The sequence below is a fragment of the Salvia miltiorrhiza genome, chromosome 6, assembly GCF_028751815.1.
Source record: "Salvia miltiorrhiza cultivar Shanhuang (shh) chromosome 6, IMPLAD_Smil_shh, whole genome shotgun sequence".
Lineage (NCBI taxonomy): Eukaryota > Viridiplantae > Streptophyta > Magnoliopsida > Lamiales > Lamiaceae > Salvia > Salvia miltiorrhiza.
Genome location: NC_080392.1, coordinates 7,849,156 through 7,858,000, shown reverse-complemented (window position 1 = coordinate 7,858,000; position 8,845 = coordinate 7,849,156). Strand labels below are relative to the sequence as shown.

Genomic DNA, 8,845 nt, shown 5'->3' with positions numbered 1-8,845 from the left:
AAATTTTTATAAATGTGGTGCATAAGTTTTAATTGGTGAGTTAAGTGTATTTATATGAGCCACATGAATTTTAAATTATGCATGAAGTCATGAATTTTATCTAAATTTGATAGTACATGTAACACCCCGTACTTTTCCCTATGTTGTGAGATAGTGCCTTAACACTATTGAGAGTACTGAGATGTCAGAGAGATTGACTGTGCTATTAAGAAAATACGAATAATTAGTTGAAAATAGAGTCGAGAAAAAAAAAAAAAACTTGATAAAAAAAATCGGTCGGAGAGACGTCTAGTTTGTCTGTGTTTACCGACTGCTTTGACGTGATATTATGTGAAATTACGTGACTGATTGATTATGTGAGTTTTGTTACGTATGTCATTGTGAGCAAGTTATTATGATTTTTATTTGATAACCTTAGCACTTGGAATTTTAATTAAGTTTTCAAAGCAAGTGCAATTTATTTTTACCGAGAAATCAAAGAATGTCGGTTTATGAAAATTTTTCCAAACAAAATATTTTCAAATTATTTTTCCTATGATGAGGAATATTATAATTGAGTGAGTGCACTAATATTAGTGCCATATTTATTTTAAATATTGGTCACAATAGTTTTGTGTTATAGCATTGCATTAATTAGTAATTAGTCTTTTATGATTTTATTAATGTAGCTTAACACATGATTTATTCTAGACTACACAACCTTACACACACATGATTATTTTAATCTAATAAGCATGTGATTAATTTCCTTAGCCTTACTTGAAGTGGACGTGGGGTATGAAGATGAAGGGAATGGATTAGTGTATAGGTTTAGGGGGGGACAACTATTAAATGGTGAATAGTGTTTGGTCTCCAATCATCCTTCCTAAGCAAGACAAATTCACTTCATTTTCCTCATTTTCTTCACCATTCGGCCACTCTCAATTTCTCTCCCTCTCTTCCGATTTTGCTCCAAAAGATCACCATAGATGAATCACCAAAGCTTCCAAGTTCACATCAAGATCAAATCCTCCACCAAATCAACATAAACACCTTTCAATTCTTGAAGATTTCAAGAGGACCGTGGGGTTTGGTTTGAAGAGTGAGAAAGGAAAACTTTGATCTTTGTTTAATCTTGGGTAAGTGATTCTTATTTTTATAGATCTAGATTGTATGATGTTATATGTGAGTATATGATCATGATTGAGCAAGAAAATCACCCAACTTATTTCTATGAAATTTTCGAAAATTAGGGGCTTGAAACCCTACGAAAATTGTTGTTTGTTTTCTTGAATTGGCTTGAGTTATATGATGATTGATGATTATTGAGTTAATATATATGAATATCTTGATGATTAGCCATGAGATATAGATTTTTCTATTAGGTTAGTTTACCTAAAATTGGGATGTTGAGATCCTATGAATCAATTGATGTATTGATGATGGATTTGAGTTTATGAGATGATCTAGATGATTAATGATGGATGAGATTGAAGCTTGAGGTTGAGAAATGAAAAATGAAAAGTGTTAGTTTGAGGAAGAAGATGACATACATATGTATCTATATGTGATCTTGTTTTATGATGTTGATTTGTGCTAATTGGTAACCTAGGATGTTAGAACTATGATTTGATCAATAGGTTATACATGATTAGTGATATTTTCAAAAGAGTTTAGTTTAATAAAATTAGGACTTTTTGCCTATGTGTTATTTAAGTTATTTTGGCTTAAGATATATGTATTTGAGCATGATATTAGTGTATAATTATGTTTGAGTAAGTCTTTTGTTGGCTAAGAAATTTTTGACTTAGTTTAGTTTGTATGAGTTTTTGAGTTTTCATATTTTGAGAAGTCGATGATTGATAAAATGAGGTCTAATTGCTTTATGACCATTATGTGAAAGTTTGTCATGTTTTATTAAGAGTTTTATGATGATACATGAAGTTTCATTAGAGTTTAGTACATGATAAAAGGGAATCTATATGTGTATAATGATCTATATGATGAATGAGATCGTGTTTGAGTATTTGAGTAATTTTGATCATGAAAATGAGAAGAGAATTTTAATGATGCGTTCATTGAAACGTTTTACTAGAGATTTGAGGTTATGATGTAAGAAGAGAGTCAAGATTTGAGTATGATGAGCATTATATTGTGCTTGAATGTTTGTGAGTGTTATATGTGTTTAAAATGAGCTTTAATGAGTTTCCTTGAAGGAATGTTGAGTTGAGTATTTTAAGAGTTTGAGATGAGATTTTGGTGAATTTCGTAGGCCTACTGACCTACTGTGATCGACGGTTTTTTCAATGTCAAAAAGCTTTGAAATTTTAATACCAAGTCTCTACATGCGTCTTGAGAACATTGGTAAAATTTCAAGTCAATTGGACTTCGTCTATTATTTTTATAAAATACAAAACCGAAACTGCACATTACTACCGAGAGTTTCAGAGAGCAGGGGAAAGAGTCATTCATTTCAGTAGCTTCCTGTGTGATCTAGCTTTCCAAAATTTTATGGTATTAACCTTATTGTGTTAGCTAGATATCCACAAAATTTGAGCCCAGTTTGACAATATTTACTATTTTTTTCAAAAATCCAAGTTTTCGATTGCTCAAAACTGCCGAATATGGTAGACTGTAGTAAAACAGTCATGTCTCCTACAATACTTGGAGTTTTTGACTCTACTTTTTTTTTTATATGAAAATAGACTCGAAGACCTTTCTTTTGGTATGAGTCTCGAGTCCAAGAGGTGTCGGAGTAAGAACAGGTTAGATTTTGAAGTTGAGTCAGTGTAAAAACAGAGCATGTTTTGATAATGTTTGATTGTGTTTTCTTATGTGCCTTATGTGATTGTGTTGTCTATGTGTTGAATGAGATTAGACGAGCCTTATATGAGAGATAAATTGAGACTTAGTACCATGATTTTCTTGAAACCTATCCTTGAACTTAAGGATTTGAGATGAGTGGAGAGTTAATATAGAGTTGAGTAAAGAGATAGAACATGAGATAGAGCATGAGTTAAGGCTTTATGAGTATGGATTTTAAAAGGATTAAAATGTTTTAAATCAATTCCTTTTTAATGGAGTTTAAAATGCTTATTTAAGTCATTTATAAATGAATAATGAGAAATGCGTAAAGGAGTTCGTAAATGAATCGCGGCATGAGATTTTCAATTTCCCTAGTAAACTAGGGAGATATTATGAAGGAACAAGCAATGAACGAGATTCTCACCACCGAGTCACTACAACAATTGGAGAAGGAAAAAGTTCACGCACAAACAAGATATGTACACCACCTCAAGATGGAGGTAAAGAAAAAGGAAATGGAAGGAAAGCACTAGAACTAAACTTAAAGTATAACCCAACCCCAAGGCTAGTAGGCTCAAGCTAAGAGAGTGAATGCTTTGACTAAAGTGCCAGAAGCTACATCAAGAATAAAGTTGGAACGCCACCACAATGGAAACTTAGAAAACCACATTAAATAATCATTTGAAAATGAGAAAATGAGTTTACATGGCAGAAGGAGTGCCATTAATCTTTAAGTGAAAGTTACCAAGATGATGAGAAAAGTTGGATGTTAGAATTCCATAGTCAAATCTGAGAAGGCGACTTAGGACAAAGGAAACAATTAAGGTAGTTCACCACTTTACTAAGATGAAGTGAGTGAAAGAATGTTGTTAGGTCCTGAACTGGTCCAACAGATGATTGAGAAAGTCGACCACATCAAGCAAAGAATCAAAAAAAAAAAAAAAACTCAAGATAGACAAAAGTCTTACGCCGATAAACGCCGATCGGAATTAGAATTTAATGTTGGGGATCGATTTTTCCTCAAAGTCTCTCCCTCAAAGGGAGTTATACGTTTCGGGAAATAGGGGCAAGTTACGACCCCGTTATATAGGACCTTTTGAGATCCTAGATAAGTTAGGCCTTTGTAGCCTATAAGTTGGCTCTGCCACCAAGCATTGTGGATGTATACAATACGTATAGCATCTCGCAATTAAGAAAGCATGTGATTAAGCAAGATAAAGTAGTCCTAGCCAGGACCTAAGTTGTGAAGAGAAATCAGTCCAGATACTTGATCGCAAGATTCAAGTTTTACGAGGCAATGATATTGTTCTCGTCATGTAGTGGAACCATCACAGGATGGAAAAGGCCACAAAAGAGAAGGGTGAAATGAATGACTAGTATCACAAGCTAGAATACCAGATATGCAATTCCGAGGACGGAATTTTTTGAACTTAGAAGTCAGGATGATTCACGCCGGATATAAAGAAAATAAATTTATTTTAATTCCAACAAAAGTAATTTACAAAAAGCATTTGTAAATTTAATTATTAAATTTATGTGCGTTGCATATTTATTTAATTTAGCATTCAAGAAGTTTCACGAGATACTTATTTAGCGAACCCTAAAGTATTTATTACAGTCCCGATATTTTATCCTGATGGATTTTATTAGTCCAATCAACACTCACACTTTACACTCTTTCCACCTACCCAATTTCTTTTCCAACCAACTACCCTATACCTGTCAAATTTCCTTTCCACCCACTCCCTATAATCCTCAAAGGTCTACACTTTATAGCTTTTGAGTAAAGCTTGTCTGCCATGTTCTTCTGCCAAAAGACTATAGTGCAGCCCAATTTTCATTACTTCTCAATTCACGAAGTTCTCTCTTCCAAAAGAAAGGGGAACGAACTAGAATTTCAGAGCCTTAAACAGCTGCACATTTTCGGACCACACAAACCCAGATTCAGTGAGCTCCTCCTCAACACAATTATCACAAGGTTTCATTCTCTTCAAATTATAATACTTTGCAGTATTGGGTAAAGCATCTCCATTTATTTTCACAAACACACAAATCTCAGCAACGAAAACATTTAGCCTCTTGCATCCAAGAAATCACACACACCAAAGCATAATCATTCTATTTTCTGTAATACTCCACACTTTTACTGTTTTTACATGAAAGCATGATTCATTGAAAAGAAAAGAGAAAAGATTTCATTTTGAAGCTTTGAAATTTTTGTCTCCTGTCCTTGTGTGATGAGTCGAGAGGGAGGTGAGTTTCAGCCCAGTGGCTGCTCGACGCCGGCGACGCCACGGCGGCAAAGGCACCGCCTTTTTCCTCTTCCTGCCAACGAGAGAGAGAGGGAGGAGGAATTAAATTTTCAGATTCTGTATTTTGAGAGGAAGAGAAGGGAGATTTGGGGGTTTACCTGTGTGGGGCGGTGGCTGGTCGGAGCTGGTCTGAGCGGAGGGAGACAGGGGCGGCGTTGTCGTCGTCTGCCGGAGACAGAGAGGTGAGGCGTCGGAGTCGGCGGACGGTGGTGGTTAGCTCCCGCTGCTACGGCCGTCGGATCTGTGAACAAGCGAGAGATTTGAGAGAGAAACGATGGAGGTGGAGGGCTCAGCGGCGGTCAGTGGCGGTCCTCGCTGCTGTCGACCTGAATCGAGAGGGAGGAGGTGCCGCTGTGCTCGGCCACTGTCAGAGAGAGAGAGAGAGGGAAGTGATGGGCGTCCGTTTTAGCGCGAGAGAAGAGAGAGCAGTTGAGGGAGAGGAGAGTCGGAGCGGCGCTCGTCGCCGGGAGTGGTGGCACGCGGCCGGAGGAATTCTGAGAGAGGGAGAGAGGCGAGCAGCGTGATATGAGAAAAGGGGAGAAGGTGCGTGACTGATATGAGAAAGGGGGGAGGAGATATGGGCTTGAGTTGGGCTAGGGCTTAGTTTGAGATGTAGGGCTTGAGATTTTGGGCCGAGTGTTGGGCTTGGTTGTGGGCCGATTTTCTTTGTTTAATTTTCAGTTGGGCCTTTATTTTATTAAAACAGATGGGCCTTATTTAAATACCACTTGGGCCGATTTTTTTTTTAAGGAAAATGTTGGGCCTTAATTCAATTATTTAATAGATGGCCCTATTATTGTTTAATTAACTTGGGCTGCCCATTTTATAGTGGGCTGCGAAAATTTTTAAGAAAAAGGGGGAGGTCCTTGATTTAATTATTTTAAATGGGCTGCCCATTATTTATTAATTGGACTTATAGCAAGGTTTGAATAATTTTTATTTAAAGAATAATTTGCATAATAATATTATTATTATTATTATGTGCATATACGATTAAGCATGAGATGATTTGTATAATAATATTATATCATTATTATGTGCATATTTTAAGTAATTACTTACCATATGCTAAGTATGCATTTGCATCATGCAATAAAAGTATTTATGATTTAATTGGTTTGATTTATAAATCCAATTATTTAAGAAAATTGAGTAAGAATATTGTTGGTGTTCTTAACTCAAGAGAAATATTTTCAAGTATTTATTTATTAAATTTTGAAAACCCGGCTAAGTGAATCATAGAATGTTAAGCACTACACCATGACTTAAGATTAGATACAAGGAGACCTATTGAGAATAGATTTCTTGTAGGCTTCGAGCATCAGAAGGATTAGCACTGCTATTCCGATTCAGAGATAAGGTTAAACGACAGGCTTTGCCTATACAGGTGGGCATTATTTTATTATTACGTATATAGAGATCCCCTGCGTGACGTAGGCCTCATATGCGAATATATATGCATGATATGTTTTGACTATTTATTCAGTTCTTATGAAATGCTTATATGTTTAATGCCCTTTATGAAAATGAAAATGTTATGAAAATGAAATGTTTATGAAATGATTGACTGCCAAAATGTTTATGTTTTTATATGTATCCTATCTGTGTTGGTTCGCCAACTTTAAAGGAAATCCAATTGGGATCCTATGCTAGACAAAGGTCGCTAGCTAGGGTTAACGTGTACACTCATGGAGACCGCGAGTCGCTTGCGACCGGTCTTGGCGTCCGTGGTAAGGAGGCCTCCTTCCCGGCGCGTGATAGAAAGGAACAGATATGGATCATATGAAGGAAAATGATCGGCCGATCGACTTTATGAAAATGAAAGAAATGTTTTAGTAAGCGCAGGTCTTTCAAGAAAACCCCTGTGTGTTACTGTTATGGCAGTTCAATTTATATATATGTTATGCATGAATGTATTTTCGGCTATGCCCACTGAGTATTTTTATACTCAGCCCTGCATGTATTTCTAAATGTGCAGGTTGAGCAGCTGATGGAATGGAATGATGTTGAGCGGGTGTTCCTTTGACATTTCAAGAAATGTAACCTTGAGTATACATCTTCATATGTATATCTCACACGTTTTCCGCTGCAAAACACTTTGATTAGGATAGCTCTATGATATGAAGTTGTGATACGTGTTATTGGGTAACCACCTTAATCAGTTCTCAATTATGTGTATGTTTTATAAGTATCCAAATAATCATATATGATCCTAGCATTTTATCTATGAGTGACATTTCCATATACTTTAATGTTAAGTAATTGTCCATTTCCATTTCTTATTGTTCACCCCAAGTCATAACCCCGGTTAACCTAAAATTGGGATAGTGGGCTGTGACAGTTTTCACCCTAGCCCACCCCTATATATATATATATATATATATATAGAGCTGGCAAATCGGGCGGGCCGGGCTGGCCCGGCCCGACCCAGCGGGCTTTCGAGATTTACCGGGCCGGGTCGGCCCGGCCCGAAATCGACCGGGCTTCCGATTTTCAAGCCCAGCCCAGCCTCGACCGGGCCACCGGGCGGTCGGGCCAAACCCGCCCAATGATTTTTTTTTTCACTAAATCCTATTTTTTTACAAAAAATTAAATAAATTAAAATAAATTCAAATAATAATTCATTAGTATATTTTTTGACTTGCAAGTCTAATTAACTATTTTTGATTTCATTACAGCAAATTAACATTTTTGATTTTGCTAATGATTTTATTGTATAAAAATCAAGAAATCATTAGCAGCAACTCATTAGCAAATCTTAATTTTTGACTTGCAAATCTAATCATCAGCAAATTAAGAAAGTTGCTGATCATTAGTTCATTACATTTACAACAACTCATTGTATAAAAATCATTACAGCAAATCATTAGTATATTTTTGACTTCCAAGTCTAATCGTTAGTATATTACAGCAAATCTAATGTCTTTTTAACAAGAAATCATTACAGCAAATGCATTAGTTAATTTGAATGCATCTAAAAAATATATAGCACTCTGTCTCTCTCTATATATAAAAGATTGCACTCTGTAAAAAATATATAGCACTCTGTAATTTTTAATACTAAAATATAAACTGCATTGTCTCTCTATAGTCTATGACTCCATATACAGATGATCGATAATCAATTAGTGAGAATGTTTAAACTTTGAACTTTGTTTGAAGTTTGAACTTTGGACTTGGAATGAAAGGAGAGTCAGGAGACTTTACGGGAAATTTAGTGAAAGAAAGTAAGAAATTATACAATAATATCAAAAATAAAAAAATAAAAAAAATAAAGAGTGGGCGGGCTTTTAGGCCCGAAAACCCCGGGCTTTTTAGCCCAAAGCCCGGTCAGCCCGGCGGGCTGACTGGGCGGGCTTTTTAGGCCCGGGTTTTTTTGGGCCTATATTTTGTACAGCCCAGCCCAGCCCTAAACACGGGCGGGCCGGGTCGATTTTGCCAGCTCTATATATATATAGGGTTGGGATCTATGGAGAATTCCCAGAGAATAAAGAATAAATCTAGTTCTTTGAGCAATCTAACAGTTCAAATTAATTGGATCTAAATTTAAAAAAATCTAATTTTTTGTTCACATATTATTGTAACTTTTTAATATGAGTAAACCGGTATTCCTATTTTTTCTCCTCATTCACCGTCTACCATTCTCGGCCACAACGCATGATAGGTAAGGTTCTTTCTCAATTTTTGCAGAATATGATTCACTCTTTTAGAAAATCGCTGCAAATTTCGATCCACCTAAGGTCGACCTT

General features: G+C 35.9%; 2 long non-coding RNA genes across 2 annotated transcripts; one reads left to right on the top strand and one right to left on the bottom strand.

The window, feature by feature from the left end:
* Positions 1 to 822: 822 nt before the first annotated feature.
* On the top strand, positions 823 to 7,365 carry LOC130988371 (uncharacterized). The gene is made up of 2 exons (XR_009090077.1): positions 823 to 1,118; positions 7,075 to 7,365. It is a non-coding gene; the product is annotated as an uncharacterized LOC130988371 (long non-coding RNA).
* On the bottom strand, positions 4,840 to 5,706 carry LOC130988370 (uncharacterized). Its single transcript, XR_009090076.1, has 2 exons — positions 5,195 to 5,706; positions 4,840 to 5,109 (listed from the first exon to the last, which is right to left on the bottom strand). It is a non-coding gene; the product is annotated as an uncharacterized LOC130988370 (long non-coding RNA).
* Positions 7,366 to 8,845: the final 1,480 nt, after the last annotated feature.